The following is a 21,614-nucleotide window of genomic DNA, read 5'->3' as shown; positions in this document are numbered from 1 at the left end:
CTTCATCAGAACCAAAAGGGAAAGTTAGAGAAACAAAAGAAATCACCTCCGTCTGCTTAACATATTGTCAACAATTTCAGACCTGGACAAAATCTTAAATTTTCCCTGCACTTAAGCCATCTCATTACCCTTCAAAAGACTTTGGAAGAGGAGAAGTTTACTTCTCCAGAGACAGTAATGCAGATGTTTTCTTTTCTATCATTTTTAGTAGGAAGGAGCAGGTGTAAAACAATTTTGATTAAGTGTACGTTATTTATTTATATTCCTCTGTCAGGAATGTTGGAACCTAGAGAGCTTCTTAAGGACTTTGGATGTGACAATACTCCATGAAACAGTGCAGAAAATACTTGGGGAAAATTATTAAATGGTGACCTCACTGGTTTTTCTCATCATTATACTTGTCATTTCCTGTTGTGCTGCTTTGGCTGTTGGAAGGTTTCAGAGCAGGTGTAGTTGGGGGGGCGGGGAGGGATAATGTGATAAGCTACATCTTCTCTTGTAGCTTTTCATCAATGGTGACATTTCTATTCGTTGTCATCACCTAAAGTGTCCCTAGTTCTGCCACTTTCCATCAGGGAAGAGTAGAATCCTTTTTTTTTTTTATGGTTTTAGCCATATTTTTGGCTTCCACCCTTCCATACCAGTCACTAGACAATCATTATGACCTCCTTGTGCCTCTAGGCGTTGGACACTCTGCCAGCTTTAGCCATTTGGTTATAGCTGCTCTTCACTTGTTGAAATTGATGTGATGAATGGAAATCCAGGAGCAGAATTAGCCGTAGTCTCAGTGTTCCACTAAATCGTATCATTTGGCTTCTGAAATAATTCAGTCACCAAATATGTGGTGACTATTTTCTGCATGTTCCATGTGTGAAACTGAAAGTGTTATAGAACCTTTAGGACACCTTATTTTTCATTTATTTATTTAAAAACTGAGGTATAGGGGAAGTATTTAAACCCAGGCCTTTAACCTCACATGCACTACTCTTTCAGACCTTCACCCCCACCCCAACCCACCCCACATTGCCCTTCATGGTGATATGTAAGAGCTGCAAAATAATGAACAAATGTTGGGGATTATTTTTGTTTTTATTTTATTTATTTATTTATTTATTTATTTATTTATTTATTTATTTATTGTGAGACAGAGTTTCACACTGTCGCCCAGGCTGGAGTGCAGTGGCATGATCTCGTCTCACTGCAACCTCCATCTCCCGGGTTCAAGCAATTCTCCTGCCTCAGCCTCTCAAGTAGCTGGGATTACAGGCGCACACCACCACATGCAGCTAATTTTTTGTATTTTTAGTAGAGATGGGGTTTCATTATGTTGGCCAGGCTGGTCTCGAACTCCTGATCTCGTGATCCGCCCGCCTCAGCCTTCCAAAGTGCTGGGATTACAGGTGTGAGCCACTGCACCCAGCCCTGGGGATTATTTTTAACCTTCTGATGTTCCTCCTTCTGTGTAACTTTTCTCTTGTCCATCTCCTTTTCCTTAAGCCCACAAATGACCTACTTTAGGCTCTTGTCATGTCTATGCAGTCATAAGAAGCTGAAGTGAAGTCTTTATGTGTATTATTTTGTAGCTTTCCACAGTGCCAGTATCTAGCATTCAATAGGGCCTCTACAAATAGTCGTTTAATGGAAGAATAAGTGAATAGTTTACTGGCAGGTGCCAGGGAGTAAGGAATTCTCAGCTGAAGCTGGCAAGGTCTGTGTGTTTGTTTGCCTGGTCTAATGCAGTAGACTCCTTAATGATCTTACTACTTCGAGCTTTCTCTCCATCCAGTCTGTCTTCTCCAGGACTAACAGAATGATCACTTTAACATACAAATCCAATCATGTTCTGCACCTTCTTAAAAATTTTCCCTTGTTCTTGGCTGGGCGCAGTGGCTCATGCCTATAATCCCAGCACTTTGGGAGGCTGAGGTGGGTGGATCATGAGGTTAGGAGTCAAAAATTAGCTGGGCGTGGTGGCAGGCACCTGTAATCCCAGCTACTCGGGAGGCTGAGGCAGAGAATCGCTTGAACCCGGGAGGTGGAAGTTGCAGTGAGCTGAGATTGTGCCACTGCACTCCAGCCTGGGCAACAGAACCAGACTCCATCTCAGAGGGGAAAAAAAAAGAAAAAAAAAATCCCTTGTTCTTAATTGCCTGTCAAACTCCTTTTTCAAAATAAGGTTCTAACCTCCTTTGGTGGTCTCATTTGCTGTCAACACTGTCCTTGCTTTCGCATTTCTTTGGGTCTGTACATTTTGCCTTGCCTGAGAAGCCCCCCTCCCCTTCGTCCATCCTGCAAGTGCTGGCTCTTCTGTATGGTCTTTCTGAGCTCTTTTGAAGTCTTTTGCTGTTTACTATTTTCTACAGCATTTGGTACACGTTTCTCTTACATTTATAGCACTTTATTGGAGTGATGTATTTGGATGACTGCCTTCCCCACTAGACTGTCAGTTTCTCCAGGGCAGGACTATGTCTTGGTTCATTTCTGTTTCTCCACCTTTAAGTACAAAGCCTGAGCCACAGGAGGCAATCAATATACTTGTCTTGAATGAATTACTTAATTAACAAGGGAGACAGGACATAAATATGTGAAAAGTCAATCAAATTAGGAAAGGATGGAAGGTCAATCGAATATCATATTGCTCAAATGCGTAATTTTAAAGTTTAAGTTAAAACAGGTCTTCCTGTAGAGAAACATCATTTAGTCTAATGCAGTGTGAAGACACTTAGTCTTTTGAGCTGACCTCAGCAGAATTGCAAAGTCTCAGTGTTCCTCTGTTGTCACCCTGTACCTCTGTCATTCAGTCTGATTCCCCTTTCCTGAGGCCCCTTTCTCATAAAAACTTACCCACTGTGTTCACCAGTCTCTCAGGGGTCTTAACTCTGCTGGGTGACAGGTATTAATGGGTCAGAGAGATGAAAATATGTTAATGCATTAGCTGGCAAGTAAGATTTTCCTCCCAAGCAAAGTAACATTTTGCACATATTTAAGGATTGACATTCACTTTTGGGAAGGCAGTTTTGTTTAAAGATGGCCTTTGTGTCCCAGAATTACCTCACAGAGGCAACTGCCCACCCTTCCTTTGTGTATTTATATATCCTGCATGCTTCCAGAAGGTGACTGAGATTTCTTTGTGAGTGCATAGACAGTCCCCTTGAGAAAGTCAGTGTCTTCTTCCCCATTTTCTGAAGTTTTTTGTCACCCAGGCTGGAGTACAGTGGCGTGATCTTGGCTCACTGCAACCTCTGCCTCCTGGGTTCAAGCGATTCTCCTGCCTCAGCCTCCTGAGTAGCTGGGACTACAGGCCCCCGCCACCATGCCCAGCTAATTTTTTGTATTTTTAGTAGAGACAGGGATTCACCGTGTTAGCCAGGATGGTCTGGTCTCGATCTCCTGACCTCGTGATCTGCCTGCCTCAGCCTCCCAAAGTGCTGGGATTACAGGTGTAAGCCACCATGTCCTGCCTCTCTAATGTTTTAGAAATCACATTTCCTTGCTTCATAAACAAAAATTACACTCTACCTACTCAAGATATGTAATAATGACTGTTGAAATTTTTATTTTGCAGGATCTTTGAGATTCTCAGGATGCTTTTCAAATAATTAAAATTCATTTTAGTGGTAAAAATAATACCCTAAAAGTTCCATAAATAGTATAATTGAATATATTCCTCTTACCTTGTTTTAATACATACTGAGCACTTAATCATTTGTCAGGCACTGTACGAAGCACTGTACTTTTAGTCATCATTTATTTGTTCATTTAGTTTATACATTTAATCCTAACATGTCCTAAGAGTGAGGTGTTATGTTCTGATGTTACAGGTGAGGAACCTGAGATGTGGAGAGGTCATGGAATGTGCCAAGATTACACAGTTAGTAGCAGCAGAGCCCAGATTCGAAGATAGGCAGACAACTGTGTATTCCTTTCTCTTAACCTCTTTCCTGAACTGTCTGCCGCAACCAATAAAATAGTTGTTTATTCTCAGTTATCAGATGGATGTCTATAAAGTCTGAAAAATGAAGATAAAGTTGAAACATCTTTAATCAACTCTGATTTACTCGATAACCACCAGACATTAACAAACTTTATGTACCATATGTGCTGAAAAAGCCAGGTGCCACAAGAAGGAGTTAGAGGTGAAATTTTCTTTCCATTTTGATTTCCACTTTTTATTAGTGACACCTCCCAAGTGGTTCAGAGGACGCCTATTAGTGTTCGTGGACATCTTGTGCTATTTGCAGCCATCCTTGGAGAGGTCTGGGTGGCTGAACTCCACACCTGCTAGGTGTCCCTCTGCCTCTGTCGAACATCCCTGCCTGAACAACTCTAGCATCCTCAATATGCTGAGAAGCCTCCCTTTTCGTGACTTGTGAGCATCTTGCGATTTCTCCATTGTCAAATCTCTGAGGCCAGTAATCACTTGGAGGATGAGAACAGATCAGATTCTCACTGGACTTTTACATTTTCCCTCTTCCTTTTTGGACATAGTGAAGTGAAAACCAGAAGGAATAGTTATAAACCCTTCAATAGAGCACATATGTGCTCTGTACAAAGTGCATTAAAATACTCTTTGGGGTTTAAAGTTATATCTCAAATGGCAATCTTTGAGGCCAGGTGTGGTGGCTTACACCTGTAATCCCAGCACTTTGGGAGGCCCAGCCAGGCAGATCACTTGTGGTCAGGAGTTCAAGACCAGCCTGACCAACATGGCAAAACCCTGTATCTACTAAAAATATAAAAATTAGCCGAGTGTGACGGTGGATGCCTGTAATCCAAGCTACTCGGGAGGCTGAGGCACAAAAATCACTTGAACTCAGGAGGTGGAGGTTTGCAGTGAGCCGAAATCACACCACTGCACTGCAGCCTGGTTGACAGAGTCTATCTGACAGACTCTATCTCCAAAAAACTTTTTTAAAATGGCAATCTTTATACTCTTGTCCTATGATTATGAGCTTTTATGTCACTTAATATTTAAATAAGTTATTTTATCATTATTCCTGAAACTAAAATCAGATTTTGACCCCATAAACGGTAAGCATTTAAACTAATTAATATGTATATATATTCCCAATGAAGCAGGAAATAAAGCATTCTTTGAGTCTGGGAGCAAATACATAGGAAACCATGTCTGAAAATTATTCTCCTAGGGCTGTGTCCTTTTGCCAGTTTTCATAGTAAAGAAAATCTTACTTCTAAGTTTGACTTACACAAATGGATTTGGAAAAGGAGGGCCATTCCTGTCCTACATGTAGCAGCTGTGCTTACTGGTTTTATAAACTGTAATCTCAAATTGCGCTTCTATTTTAATTTCGGCATGCCTGAAGCACAAGATTCTTTTCAAATGTTCAGCCATGACTATTTAAAATTGAAAAGAGAAGTTCAACCATTAAGTATTCTCATCTTCTCTGAGATTTTCTTTCTGATGCAATGATGTGAAATACTTTTTCATGTTGCCCATAATTTCTACTTACACTGTCTTGCTTATGCAAACTTTTAAATAGGCTATAGATGCAAGAGCATGTAAAAATCTGTACAAATTTTGTCTGCCTTTGCATTATTGTTAAGTCAGTGAGGATTCTAATGGAGTACAGGGGATGAGACAACAAGAATCCAATCAATAGATGCAAAAGGCAAATGAACTTGCATAAATTAGCACTCTAATAGGAAAAGATAAATGCATGTTCTCTTTCATCTTTCAAGCAATACACACTATTGAAAGAGGTCTAACAGATATCACCCTGATTTATTTTTAGCTTTTTTCAGGGGTGCAGAAATGAGAAAATGCAAGTATACTGAGCATTGCGGAAACTGTTCTGAACCACTGACATCAGATCAGTGCATCAAATATAGTATGTAGCACTCAGCATGCTGTGTCCACATGGATGATGTTATCATCCACGTTCCTCGTAGATAATGTGAATACTCACCAAAGATCTCTAGAAGAATAAGGATTGTTCCATTACCAGAGTTTGTCTTGGAGGAGCTAGTCTCTGATCTTGACATTCAGGCATTTCCAGTGTACTTTACATTTACACCATATCTTTTTGAAATTTATTTTATTACATTTTACTTTAAGTTCTGGGATACATGTGCTGAACGTGCAGGTTTGTTACATAGGTATACATGTGCCATGGTAGTTTGCTGCACCTATCAACCTGACATCTGGGTTTTAAGCACTGCATGCATTAGGTATTTGTCCTAATGCTCTCCCTCCCCTTTTCACCCAACCCCCGACAGTCCCCAGTGTGTAGTGTTCCCCTCCCTGTGTCCATGTGTTCTCATTGTTCAATTCCCACTTATGAGTAAGAACATGTGGCATTGACACCATATCTACTGAAGAAATGGCAAGAAGAATTTTTCAGATGTTGAAAGTTTAAGCGCCTAGAAAAAGGGCAGTCACAGATCATCTGCCACTACAGCACTGTGCAGTAGTTTCATTAACTGTCTCCAGTTCAACACAAGAAATTCTTGGGGAATGATACTCTGTTCCCCCTTACTCTAATTATGCTGTTCTTGAGGGGGTATAGTGGGTCTGGCATGCATGTCAGAGGACAGCAAGTGCCTGGCACTGCAGCTTATAGTCATCATTTAATTAGCAACACCCAAGAATTTTCTCTTTTGCCTGTTCTTTCCAACTCTTTGTTTACTGGTTCTATCTATGGAAAAGGAGCTGGGTATATAAGGAACTGCCAAGTCATCTTCATTGCCTTTACTAAAAGGCAGAAACCTTAGCTATGGATTTGCCATCTTATTTGGGCAGCCTCCTGCCCAGCACAGCATCCTAATCATTTGTGTTGCTGGTCGATTTAATATAGGCCAATAAGCAATGCCCCTAATGGTTCATAATGGTACTTTTCCAAAGAGCTCATCTACAGACAGGGAGAAACCTGTACCCCAGGGAAAATTTGGATATCTTCTTCCATGATATGAAGAGAATACTCTGGTTTGAGGTAGGTACTTTTTAAGACATATTTATAATTCACAGGGTTTTTTTTTTTTTTTTTTTTTTTTTAGTACCTGGGGAACTTTCGCTCCTTGGGAAGTTTTCTAGAAATTCTGTCTTGGGGGGAAATACCATCTGTATTGTTGGAAGAGAAAGAAGAAGTAATTTGTCAGTGTTGTTTTGATCCCAATCCAGAAAACCAAAAAGAGAAAAAAAAAAAGTCTTCTGAGTATCAGCATTTCTTCTTTTTCTTTGCTTATTTTAAAAATAGAGCTTTCCTTAGCTCGCTTCCATTATAGTTAACTGTAATCAGTACTTTATGGTTATTTTATATAGCTTTGTTTCATTAGGGCAATAAAATGATATTGAACAATAGCAATATAATGCAGGGAAACAGTTTGTAATTCAGCTGGAAATTGCTAATGCAATAGACAGTTGATAATACAATCAGCTCAACTTTCCTAGGAAAACATAAGCTACATTTTCTATACATTTCTCTCAAATCTTCTTACAGGGCAGGGTTGAGGGGATTGCTCTGAACTGCACTGGAAAGCTGGATGCCCTTGAAAAGAGAATTTCTTTATGTACTGAATTTTGAATGACATCTATAGGTCCTGGGAAAGAACTACTATTTTAGAATGAAATTCTCCCCTGGAGATTTTCAAAAAAAGAAACTAGGTAGTTAAGAGTTCTAAAAGGAAACAGCTGGATAAGATGACGGCTCAAACTTTATTTTGCTAGTATAATCTCTCTATAGTCTTGATTCCGAAGTAGGGTTCTTGTGAAATTATTAACACTAAGTATCAATGGAAAAAAAAAGGCCATCTCTTTGCAAGCTGATGTCATGCATGCTATGTATATTTATATAATTACTGTAGGTTAAAACTAGTGAACATCAGTAGTGTCTAGGATACAAAGCCAGGTTATTGGTCTAGAATACAAAGGCAAATAACCTGGTGTTTTCAAGGAGTGGTGAGTTAGGATTTTGTTGCTCTCAACTCTAGTAAGATGGTTGTAGCTGTTGTTGAGTCAAAACCTTTATCAAAAGTTTTATGTAGGAGGATTTCTTAGATTCGAAGAAAATCAGGAGTGATATGTCTAATTTTGAGTTGTCCAGTAAGTTTTTTCATAATTAGAATCAACACAATTTTCCACATGTGATACAAATTTTTAAATGTCCTAATTGTCAAAGAAATGCAGTATTTCATGTTTCCATATACTTGGAAACATCTCTGACATCTTTAGAGATATTAATTATATTCAGAAGGTACCACCCTTATTTAAAAAATAAACTAAATTTAATGTTCTACCAGAAAGTGCTATGCATATGTAAGTATATTTCTTCAGCTTTTATGCCAGAAATTCATATTTAAACTAAAACAGAAAAACAATAGGCACCTCCCACAGCTCCTAATTTTCATTTCCTCTAGTGAGTTGGAATGATTTGTAACTTCTTAGGATTCAGAACCCTAAACTGAAGTATATGTAAGCTTCAGATCATGTCCCAGTTATATGGTGGGAAATGCAATTCCAGCACAGCTTCACTGCCTACACAAGGAAGGAAAGGTGTTTCTGCAGATAGGACACTATCCTTCCTTGCTCCAGCCCTGAATATTAGTGCATGCTTCAGGGCAGGTTTAACAGCACCAAGAGTGGGTATACTCTTTATATTAGCCTGGTAGATTGTGCTTCTAATCTGCTCACCTGGCCAGCACATGTCATGTTATTTTCCCTAATCATGTTTATAGAACCATAGTAACCAGTACTTTCAGTGACCATGACTTAGGGTTTTTAATTAATGACTGGATTTAAAAACATCCTTGAGTTGGTTTTGGCTGTTGTGAATCTTTCTCAGATACAGAGTGTCTTGAGCCAGAAATCTGAGATATACCAAGGTGAAATCCCTGTTTGCCCTATGCCTTTACTTCTCAGAGAGAGGGTTGAAAGGAATACTTTATATTTGTAGAACTGAAAAAAAAATCCAAGTTTTTTTTTTAGCATGCAAAATGGGGTATGATTTTGATAAATATTTGGCATGTACAAGGTAGATACCCAGATGTTGAATTAAAACATCAACAAGTAAAATGATCCTATTCTGTAAATAAATCAATTGACGTGCTATATTAGAGTAACATTTACCATCACATAGCATACAGATTCTGTGCTTAGTCCCAGGCTCATTTAATATCTCCCATAGGTTTTGTAAATCCTGTGTTGTTTTTTGACCCAGCTCATCAACACTGAGTTTGTGACCAAAAACAGCTCACATTCTCTCTTTCTGTCTGCCTTGAACAGTGTGAGCAGCAATAAAATGTTAATGTGTACGTCGTGAAACTTTGGGATCTGGGATTGCACTACTGAGTACTGAAGAAAGTAAGTTGTGACCCTGTCTTCTCAAAGCTGACAGTGCTGAGTTTTCATGGGTATGGAGTGCCCATTATCATCTGCTTATTTCATCCTCTTTGTGTCTTGACATTAACCTTGCCTCTGAAACCTTGCAGTCCACACAAGTGGCTCATTCAGAGCTTCTGGCAATACCAAAAATTCTGAAAGTTCAATAGGAAGATCATGTGCACTCGCTTTGAACTATAGTTCTTTTCCAAGGTAGACATTTTGAAAGTAGAGTTTATTAAGATGATAGGTGGAAAAAGAAAAACAACTATATTCTCTGTCATTGAGATAGACAAGCATTTAAGTAGGTAGAAATATTGTAGTACTTGAGAATCCTCTAAAGTGCTTAGATTTATTTCTGAGAAATAAATGGTGAATTGTTTATTTCTTTCTCCCGCTTATGTTTCCTTGGGATAGAGCAATTAGTTTCTTATTTTTTATGATTGCATTTTTCTTGCATATATCTTTCTGTGGTCCAGGCTATAAAAGTAAATAGAGGATCCAGCTGTATGAATGGATATCCTTTTAATGAGTGTGGGGAGGAAATAATAATACTAAGTAGTGCAAAACCATTTTTATGTGATGAACTGAAGTACCTTTGTTCCCCAGTCTAAACCACAGGCCACCAATAAATGTGTGCATGAAATGACAGTTTCACATATTCTGGTGTTAACAAAGTACCTCGTGGTTTCTTTTGCCCCTAGAATGCACTTAATACAATTGTTGAAGGGTGGTGGCATATTCTGTTTTAATTTCCAGGGTCAAGGAAAGGTAAAATGGAATATGTGACTTTTCTGTAACACCCTTCATTCTATCTCTGGGCAAAAGCCTTTGCTAAAACAGCGAGATAACACAGTTGCCAGGTGATAATACAGTCGTTTTTGTAGTGCCATGAGTTAATTTCAGAGGTGAAACTATGCTTACTTAGAAAAATAGTGTGCCTTCTCGCCTCAGAGCAGCCATTTGCTCAGAGCAGCAAGTAGATGCTGAGTCTCTCCCATGTGCAGGATATCCTGAGAAGTGCTGGTAGTGGCATAACTCTGCCATCTTCCTTCCCCCTTGCTCCCTTCCTTTCTGGCCATTTTTACTTAGCTGTTCTTTATTGATGTTTATATACATCTGAAGTCACTGAGAGCAATGTAATTCAAAACCACCCTATCCCCCACTGTATCCCTAATTTAATGTTAAACTGCTCATATTAGTCTGCTCAGACTTCCATAACAAACTACCATAGACCCTGTGGCTTAAACAACAGAGATTTATTTTCTCACAGTTTTGGAGGCTAGAAGTCCCAGACCAAGGTCTAGCAGAAGTTGATTTCTGGTGGGGGCTCTCTTGGGGTAGCCATCTCCTCCCTGAGTCCTCACATGGCAGAAGGAGAATGAGCTCTCTGCTATTCATATAAGGACACTAATCCTGTTGGATTAGGGCCCCACCCTTGTGACTTCATTTAACCTTAATTACTTCCAAAAAAGACCCTGTCTCCAAATGCAATCACATTGTGGGTTGGGGCTTAAACATGAATTGGAGTGGGAGAGACAGACATTCAGTCTGTAACACTGCTAAAATAATAAGAGAAAAAAAATCCTAAAATAGAGAGACATACCATGACATAAATGTAGCAGTTACTAAACTTTTAACCTGATGCTGTATGCTTCCTCCACCTCACAGTGGCTCATGCTAACACATTCTGATGATGGTTGCAGGGAGGACCTCAAAAGTCCCAGGATAAAGCCAAGTGAAGAATATAAAATACCTGTTTGCCTTCCCACCTTCCAACAGTGGCCTGGAGCAGTTAGTACAGGGATGGAAGGAGAGATTTCTAACCCCCAGATATGCCAGGCATTCTGGCCTTGTAAAGCCCAAGGACAATGCATTGGTTCTAGTCTTTCTCTCCAAAGATCCGAATCTATTTGGTAGCTTTGTGGTGACTCTGGTGGGAGCCTGAGAACGTTGGTTTCCTCTCCTGATCCCAGCTTGAAGAACAGAGACTGGATGTCAGGTAGGTGGAGAACAGTCTGTATTCCCCATGACTCCTGCTAACTGGAGCAAACCCCTGGACATATCTCAGTCTAGCTGAGGCCTGACCTGAGCAGGAGGGAGCCCCAAAACCAAAGGAGTCTCTGGATTTCCAGCTCATGGTTGCTGGGACACAACTGAGAGCAAAACAGTGGTTGGCAGGGGCTGAAAAGGGGTCTTGGATGTTTCTGCCAATGTGATAGGCGATTGCAGGATGTTTGTGAAGCAGCCTGATGAACCCTCTCAAATAGAGGCACCTAATGCTGCTCAGCTGTGTAACTGGGATGGAAATGGGCCAATGAGAGGCAGAAGTTTGTGCTTAACCTTTTGTGAGTCTTGTTTCAGGAGGCTGTGTGGGGGTAGGGGGTAGAAGCATTACAAATAATAAGCTTCTCCGCCTGATTTGTAATGAATTAGTAATAAATGTCCTAGCACTGTACAAAAGTCTGACGATTACAGAGCAGCTTTGGCTAAGTGCACGGGACCACATCTTATTTTGATCAGCTGTAGCATAGCAAAGACGTGTAATTATCATAATCTAACAATTAGCCTGGCATCACTTTCCAGTGTTTAATTACCCCGATAAATGGTAATTGAATAGAGGACTTAATGACGAGAGAAACTTTCATTCTGCCTTAGGTGCTTAAGTTGTCTACTTGGCTAGGCATAATTTTCTAGCATTGCTTGAACAACAGTCCTGATTATCATTTTCCTTTTTGCAGCCTGCCATTATTTTGTTTCCTGATCTTGACCTTTGTTTATAATATTTAGCTTCTCTCAAAATTTTATACTGGGACCCAGAACACAGGAAGAGATTATTGGATGCTTTACACAGTTCTTCTGTTTTTAAGCATCACTTCTCATACCCTTCAGCTACATTCCTCTTCATCGAACATCTATATAGTCGCTACTATGTGCAAACATGGTGCTAAGTGCTGGGGATACAGAGACAAGTAAACACCATTACTATTTTCAAGGAGATCTATACGTAAAAAATAAATCTATATAAAACTAGTATAGTAATAATTACAGCAATTTGCATTCAGCAAAGTCCCAGTTTTCTTCTAAATCTATACATTGACTTTGGATGAATTCAGTACTTTTTATGACTACGATCACCACCTCGTTTCTAATGACTGCAGAGCTCTTTTCTTTGTATTAGCCTCATTCCCAGTCCCAGATTTGTATCCAACTGCTCACAAGGTCCTAACTGGCCAAATAGAAGTAATTACCTTGCACGTGCCAATTTCCATAGAAACAGCCACAATTTCTGCTTTATTGTCTACAGTTTTGTATGAAAACATTATTATTATTATCATGCCCTAGCATTACCAAATATATGCTTCCCCTTGTCTGATGAAGATCAAACATAAAAGAAAGCCATAAAACCCATGTATTTTCTTTCTTCCAATTTATTTTTTGTTTGTTTAATAAATTAACAGATTAATTATCAGATATCTCAATTTTTTAAAAGTCTGGGCTAAATTTCAGATTTAGATTGTAATGATTCCAGTAAGTTATCATCAACCCATAATACAAATATTTAGTTCACTCTTTGCACACCAAGTACTTAAGAACTATTAAATCACTCTTTTCCAAAAATCTCTCCTTGAGTTGGTCAATAAAAAGGAGATTTACTTATTAACCCTTTGGTTATTATTATTATTTTTGAAACTGTGAATAGCCTGAAATTCTGCTGGGTAACTCTCCTCTCTTTTGTATCTAGAAGATACAAAAGGGCTACATGGAAGTAAGCAGTTTGACAGGTGGCTTATTTGTTTGATTGACTCCCACATCCCCTGATCAGAATCAGTTTGTTTAATCCTGTTCTCCTTGGACAGTGGCTAGATAGCCTATCTGATGGTTGCCTGTGTCTCCTTTTGCTGGGTCTGTGTGTATGTGGCAGGTGCTCTGCTTCATGTGCTTGAAGTTGGGGGTGGGGGGTGTAAAACTCTACTGGCTTAAGACCTGAAGTACAGCTTTGATAGGAAGCTCCTGGCCAGCAGGAGTAGAGGAAAAGCATGTTTTGCATTGTGGGAGTGACGTCTGTTAGGACTATACTGATTGCCAGACATTAACTATTTCTTTAAAATCTCCTTTTGAAAGCCATTTGAAGTGATCTGTGATGTGTTAGGTCTTTAGAACTCTGCCTGCTTAATTCTTTGGCTGACTTGGCCTGTTGACGTTGACACACTCTTACTCCATGCCCGAGGCCTCTTTGGGGTCTTAGAAGCAATTAGACTGTCACCCAAAGCTTCCAGCCCCTTCCTGAGGGAAAGTCTTGTTTAGGCTCTGCCAATTTAATGCTTTCTTTCCTTTGAAGCTCCTCCGTCAAGCTAATAAAACAAACTCCAAATGAGTTACAACACTGGAGGAGAGAACATTATGTGGGCCTGGGCCTTGTATATGAAACAGGTGCAATTTCTGGGAGATACCAGTTTTAAAAAGTCATTCAGACTGACATGACTTGTAGTAGAAAAGCAACAGGCAAAAGCTATGTGAATTTTATCTATCTATCTGATATGAGTAATTAGTATTGTGGGATTTTTAAATGTTTTGCTTTTAAAGTGCACACACATACATACAAGAAAAAAAGTGACAGGGTAGTATAATAAACTGCTGATGAATTCTAAATATTTGGCCAAGAAAATGATGTCTTCTTATCATCATCAACAGTTACTGAACTTAAGGTAAAACTCTTATGCTGCAGAATTTTTAATTATCAAAACATGCACGTGCAAGAACTCTGTTGGAACTTTCATTAATGGATAAACACAGCACCAACTCCAGGTTCCAAACATTTTGTCAGTATATATTGTAGCATACTGCATTTCTCCTGCCAAATAAGTAGGAAAAATCTTTGAAATTTATCCTTGAATACTTTTTTAACTTGTGAACCTTCACTTCTCTAGGAATATTCATTGATTTTAGCATGTTCTAAAGCCTGGAAGAGCTGGATTGGTCTGAAATTATGTGTTTTGGTCATCATATAAGGTCTCATTCAGCCTTCACACCTGGTGGGGTAACAGTGAAACTATCCATGAGTCCTCTTCTCTCAGAGCTGAACATTGAGGTTGATTACCAATACATCCGAAAGATAGACATGTTTCAGTCCATGAGAGAAAAGAGAAATTTAAAATTAACAAAACAAATATTTGTTCAGCCCTTAGTGATGCTAGTATTATTTATCTACCCTGTTTGATGTGCTGTTTGTATTCGATATTCGATGCTTTAACCTCCGCAGAAAAGCAAAAAAAAAAAAAAGAGCATCTTCAGATTTAGAATAGGAAAGCCATAAGGCTTGCATTCTGTGCTGAAAGGAATAACAGAAGGAGGCAAGAAGCAGCATGTTATACAACAGAGACTGCTGTCCTGCCCATCTCCTCACAAAAACATATTTATAAACCAAACCCATATCTGTTGCAGGACCCATTAGCCCCTTTTGGGACAAATGAAAAATTATACTAGTTAAAAACAGACATCTTATTCTGAAATTAGCCTTTAAATCAGTAATAGTAGAATTTGAAGACAGTGCTCCCAAGATATATTCACTCTAGAATTAGTTTAAAATTTTGGAGGAATCCTAAGCTGATAAATTTGCTTAATCTTTGACCATAAATCATATCCTTCTTTTACATTTCAATTTCAGAATGTAATACATTAGGTTGCCTTGTAATTAAAGAAGTGACATTGGATTTCTGTTCAAGTAGGAATATTAAAACAATCACCTCTTTGACAGATTAAAATATATTTAAAATGTAATAATCAACTATCCAGTTCATGAGAAATAACATTTTCATTATTGAATTCTTTAAAACATAATGTGAAGGGGGATGAAAGTATCTCACAGCTTCCTAACCTCTAATAACAGTCTCCTTTCAGTAATGCTGTTTCTATATTTATGGAGTGAAGAAACTTCACTCAGGAGCTTCTTGATAAAATACCTCCATACATATTTCCCTGGAAGCAGGCTCTCTGCTGTGCCAGCAACATATGCTAAAGGCCAATTTAGAACATTTTAAATATGCACCATACCCTTCCTTTTCCAGCTACTAAAATGAAATGCATTTTGGCTTTAGCAAATGAGGATGGAATGAAAGGAGGAAGACTGCAGGGCAAAGTGGCTAAAGATGAACTCAGAGAAGGAGGATTATGGTCCTGCTCCTCTGCAGCCTGAAGCCCAGGGCACTGCCTGAGTGTCCTTTCAATGTGGCCTCCCCAGCTGTCAATATCCACAACACAGGAGTGTGGAGTCCAGGAGGAAGTCAGGTCGGCACCATGAAAATCATAAGGAAGAAAAGCGAGGTGGTATCTACTTACCTTAGTAAAGAGGAACCAAGAGACAGGGTCAGAGTACATTGAGAACTTACACTTGAGACTAGTAAAGGACCTAGACTATTCAAGTAGTAGATGTACCTTTTTCAGCCATCCAAGTTTGAAAATGAAGTACTTAGGAGGACAAAGCTCTTACAGCTTAGGCTACTTAATGTCATCAAACAATGCTTTGCTTCCTCAGTAGAAAGTTGAGGGCACACTGGTGAGATCTAAATGAAAAGTTAGTTGTCAACTGTTACCTCACTTTTCTTGTCTTTATTTCATCTGAATTCTGAGACTCAAGTCATGACTTACTTCTTGCAGATAGGTTCAGTACAGGGAGCAATTTTTTTTTTTTTTGAGACAGGGTCTTGCTCTGTTGCCCAGGCTGGAGTGCAGTGGCACAATCTCGGTTCACTACAACCTCTGCCTCTGAGGCTCAAGTGATCCTCCTGCCTCAGCCTTCTGAGTAGCTGGGACTACAGGCACACACTACTATGCCTGGCTAATTTTTTTAAAAAAATGTTTTATAGAGATGGAGTCTCACTATATTGCCCAGGCTGGTCTCAAACTCCTGGGCTCAAGTGATCCTCCCACTTCAGCTTCCCAAAGTCCTAGGATTACAGGCATCAGCCACCATGCTCAGCAAGGGAGAGATATTAACAGTGGCTTTAAATTGAAAATTAAAATTTATTCAGCATACAATGGAATGTCATCAGGTAAACACTGAGAAACAAACACACTTTCCAGAAGCACACTTTTTCAGCTCTAATCCCAGCTTCAGTTGTTACTTTTGCTGTCAGTAGCCCTAGATACGTGCTTTTTATCCAATGCTCCAGGTGGCCTCTGGTTTATCAAGAACTACCATAAAGTACATAATTCATTTTTGGTATTTGAGATGATTGCAAAGGACTAGTTGCCATGCTGAATTTTATTTTCCTAAATTAACAAAAATTACCCTTTTATAATATATATGACATTGATTCTGAACCAGTCTACCACCAAATTTTCATAAATGTGTACAATGTATTCTTGCCATAATAGAGTACATATAATATGAAGTTTATCCTTGAACAATGTGGGAGGTTAAGGTCACTGGCCCTGCATGTAGTTGAAAATCCAGGTATAACTTTTGACTCCTGAAAACCTTAGCTACTAATAGCCTACAATTGCTTGGAAGCCTTGCCATTAACATAAACAGTCAATGCATATTTTCTATGTTAAACATATATACTATATTCTTATAATCAAGTAAGCTCAAGAAAAAAAAATGTTATTAATAAAATCATAAGGAAGAGAAAATATATTTACTCTTTTTAAGTGGAAGTTGATAATCCTAAAGGTCTTCATCCTTGTCTTCACATTGAGTAGACTGAGGATGAGGAGGGATTGGTCTTGCTGTCTCAGGGGTGGCACAGGTAGAAGCAAGTCCACATGTAAGTGGATCCATGCAGTTCAAACCCGTGTTGCTCAAGGGTCAACTATTTATGTTGCACAGAACATTGACCTAAGTGGCCATGCAGCCTTCTGGGGAGCAGGGACCATCTTTTTATGCATATGAGATGTTTCTTGACTCTTGAGACTTTTACACTGTGAAAACAGGCAGGGCAGTAATTGTTTTACTCAAACACAATTGCTTTTCTAAGTATGGTAACTGAGCATGCTTTTACATTGTGAAGCACTGTGATAATTTAGTAGAGATTGTATTGTAATTATTGCTGGCTTGGTGTACAGCCAGAAATTCTTATAGTTAAAATTATGTGGTGATCTCAGATAGAGGTATAGAACTGCTGATACAATCGATGGAATTAAGGATAAGACATAAAGAGAAGACATTTACAAGAAATTTTCCAAGAAATTTACAAATGTGTTAAAGCAATGGCTGTGTTACCCATGGCATTTGTAAATATTGGCATGCAGAATCAGTCTTCCTAGATGTCAGTTTCCTCTTTTAATATGAGCTAGAGCTCATGAAAGCTGCTTCCTGATGGAAAAAAGATCCCTTTATGTGAATGGCTGCTGAGCCTAACAACATGTTATTCTGTGAAAGGATGAGTCAGGAGCTAACCCTGCAATCTGAGGCTTATTCTAAATGTTGACACACCCCTCAGCTTTCCAGTTTAGGAGTTTGGGACAAACCTCATGGAGGAGACAGTAGGGCTGGGACACCTTGTTGCAATGCTTTGCTAGAAGATCAGTGTAAATATAAAGGTAACCCAAACTCTTAAGACGGTCGTTGCTACAGCTGGTGAAGCTTTGGAACCATTGTGGTTAGGAGGACAAGAATATGCTTCAGAACCATGTAAGACTTGAGTTCAGATCCTAACTCTGCTATTTATTAGCTATAAAAAGTTGGACAATGCCTTCTCTGTATGTCCTCTCCTCATTGGTAAAGTGAAACTAATTAAAACTACAAAATAGGGTTGTTTGGAGGATTTCATATGATAACATATGTAAAGCCCATAGCAGATCCTGGATGCAGCAAATATTTGTTGCATCCGTGAATGAAGGAGAGAACTGAAACCTCATCAAGAATGAAAATGGGTCCCTCTGGAGGAATATAGTGCTGACCTAAGGACTTGGCTCTAGCAATTTAATCTCTCACAAAATGGAAAAGTGAAGAGCTTTGGTTCTGAGGTCAGAGTGGGTTTGAATTCTGCCTCCCCCTTTTCTTTACTAGTTGTGTAATATTGGGCACGTTGCTTGACTTCTTAATCTCAATTTCCTCATCTTTAAATGGGTGTAGTAATAATAGTGGCTATTCTGTGGCATTGTAATAGAGATTAAGTTGAGATAATGAATGTAACATAATAAGCACTCTAATATTAGCCATACTTATGTGCTCCTTCATAGTATGGCCAGAAAAGAATGGTTCCATTCTACTTTATACCCAGAGAACATGATTTGATATATTAAGGCAAAAACCGCAATTACTTTTGCACCAACCTAATAGGATTAGCATATGTGATCCTAAACTTTTCTTTGGATTATACTTGAGTATGTTATATAGCTGCCTTTTATGAATTCCAATTTGTCATTGTTTTTATATTTATATTGTCCACCCTTTGAAATGTACATTACTAAACTATACGAATTTAAGATCTGAAACAAAAGTGTAAATTGATTCTGTAGTGAATCATCATCTTTTCTTCGTCGTATGGCTAAAAGGGTAGAAATACTAATTGTGGCCAGGCACAGTGGCTCATGCCTGTAATCCCAGCACTTCGGGAGGCCGAGCTGGGCAGATCACGAGGTCAGGAGATTGAGACCATTCTGGCCAACATGGTGAAACCCTGTCTCTACTAAAAATACAAAAATCAACTGGGTGTGGTGGCGCATGCCTGTATCCCTGCTACTTGGGAGGCTGAGGCAGGGGAATTGCTTGAATTAAGGAGGCGGAGGTTGCAGTGAGCCGAGATCACACCACTGCACTCCAGCCTGGTAACAGAGTGAAACTCCATCTCAAAGAAAAAAAAAGAAAGAAAGAAAGAAATAGTAATTGCTGGGGCAATCGCATGTTTGAAATAGGTACCACCGTAATTCACTTAACACTCCATGCAAAATAAAATGTCATCAGAAGGGATAGCTGGTCAACACAAAGTAGAATGGGTCTTCAACCTCACAGTTTGCTTTAGTAAAAATTTAGCAACATTAACAGGGATAAGAGTTAGGAAAGGAGAGCAAACTTTTAGGCATGAAGAAACTGACATTTTTTTTTCAGTTGTGGAATAAAGGAATTACAGAATAAAGGAGTAACAGAATGGGTCCAGACAATGGCAGTTTTAATTTTTACTTTCACTTTGAGCAGTGCCAAATGCTAGCAGAAGCTAAAATGAGTGACACTTAGGGAAAGAAAAAACTTCCCCCTTGAATCTCTTTAAAATCTATAATAATAATATAATAATATAAAGTGCATCTGGGCATTGCCTTCTGCTGTTCTTGTCTGGCTCTTATCCAAAACTGTCAGGCTACTCTGAGTGCTGATGCTTCATATCCCAGCACCCTTTTATCTGAACTTTGCAGTGTCTTTTCTCTGTACTTTGGCAGTGATGTTAGCTTGATGTTCAAAAATCTTTTAAAAGCAACACAGGCTTTCCTTGCATCTTGACAAATCATTGTCTGCTAGTAATGAAGAAAAAGTAAACTCGTGGTCATTGCAAATATATAAATACTTCCAAGTGTTTTCGGTTTTTAAAAAAATGGTTATGTATTTTGGGATCCTCTAGCTGAAAAGTGAATATTCTGAGAATTTGTCCTTATTTCTCTTTGTAAATCAGCATGCTGCTTTTCAAGAGCAAGGGTCAAGTGGAGTTGCTATGGATCATTTGACATTTAAGGACAGAATTTAACATTTCTATATGATTTTCCTTTTGGATTTTTAAAAGGGGAAATATACATATTATTTTTATCTCTGTTGTATGTTCTTACTATTATTTTAAAATTAATATTTTATTTACTTATTTTAATATGCTTTGGTATATCCTGATGATGGTAACAGTGGTTTACATCTACACAGTTTGTTCCATACATTTCCTTATCTAAGGCTTGAAGCAGCCACCAGAGGCCAGCAAGGCAGGTTCTCATGATTAGCCCAACTTACATATGAGGAAACTGAGGCTCAGAATGATTTATGACTCTCCCACTCAACCAACAGCAGATCCAGTTCTTAAATCTAGGTCTACCTAGTCAAAATGAATGGTGTCTCTACTTTTTCACAATGTTGTCTCTCGGAAGAGTATCTTGGCTTGTCAATGAATATTTAGCATCCAGAGTGAAGGTGGTCTATTTCTTTCTTTTTTCTTTTGTGAGACCGAGTCTCACTCTGTCACCCAGGCTGGAGTGCAGTGGCATGATCTCAGCTCACTGCAACCTCCGCCTTCCAGGTTCGTGCCATTCTTGTGCCTCAGCCTTCCGAGTAGCTGGGATTACAGGCATATGCCACCATGCCTGGGTAATATTTTTTGTATTTTTAGTAGAGACAAGGTTTCGCCATGTTGGCCAGGTTGGTCTCAAACTCCTGGACACAAGTGATCTGCCTGACCCGGCCTCCCAAAGTGCTGGGATTACAGGCGTGAGCCACTGTACCCGGCTAGAAGGTGGTATATTTCTACTGGGGTGGACATTGGTCACAAGCTGTCAGAGGTCGTTATTATGTTTATGTTCGGGTGCTGCATTTTATGGGGAATATACTGGGAAACTGGAGACTATGAGAAGGGTCAAGAATCTAGAATGATGACGAGCCTGGGAACTATACTAGAAAGAACCAAGGGAATCAAGATTTTCAAATGTCTGCAGAAAGGAAGATATAGAGAGATATAGCTGACATCTTGAAATGTTTTATGGACTCCCTTGCAGAAGAGGAATTTGATTTGTTTTTTGTAATTCCAGGCAGCAGAAGTAGGATCACTGGGTAGAAATTACACAGAAGTGGATATGCTGAATATAAGAAGAAACTTTCCAACATCTAGAGATGTCCAAAAATGGAATAAACTGTCTCACTGCCACTGGGAAGTGTTCACACTCAGACTGTCCAGCTTGGAGATTATATGACTTTATGAGCATTGTATTTCAGCAGTAACACAATTTTATGATGAAATTTCTGAGGGCTCAGAGAAGAATTTCCTCACCAGCTAAAAACAAAGGAGTTTTGTACGCTTTTCCACCATGATTTTAGACTGAGAAAGTTGTATGCATAACAGTTCCTGTTTCACACATCGTTGTGTCTTGGGAAATACTGTTCGACTGATGGGGAAAGACACATTAGTTAAAACAGATAAGCAAAACTTTTGTGAGATGAGAATTGAAGCAGACAGTGTGGTGTTTGTGGTGGGAGGTGTGTGTATTCACGTGTGTACATTTTTAACTAGGATGAATTAGCCGTGGTTTTGGCTATTTTCATTTGGCTTGTTACTTTCATTACTCACCAGCCCAGCTCTAGAACATGACC

At 39.1% G+C, this 21,614-nt stretch overlaps 1 protein-coding gene across 2 annotated transcripts in view; it reads left to right on the top strand.

Annotated features, from left to right (window-relative positions):
* Window positions 1-21,614, top strand: part of EFNA5 (ephrin A5) — a 301,714-nt gene that overhangs the window by 228,982 nt on the left and 51,118 nt on the right. The gene's annotated exons all lie outside the window — the stretch shown is intronic.

The sequence above is a fragment of the Pan paniscus genome, chromosome 4 (genome assembly GCF_029289425.2).
Source record: "Pan paniscus chromosome 4, NHGRI_mPanPan1-v2.0_pri, whole genome shotgun sequence".
Classification (NCBI taxonomy): Eukaryota; Metazoa; Chordata; class Mammalia; order Primates; family Hominidae; genus Pan; species Pan paniscus.
Note: the sequence above shows the minus strand (reverse complement) of the source record. Positions and strands in the feature narration are given on the sequence as shown.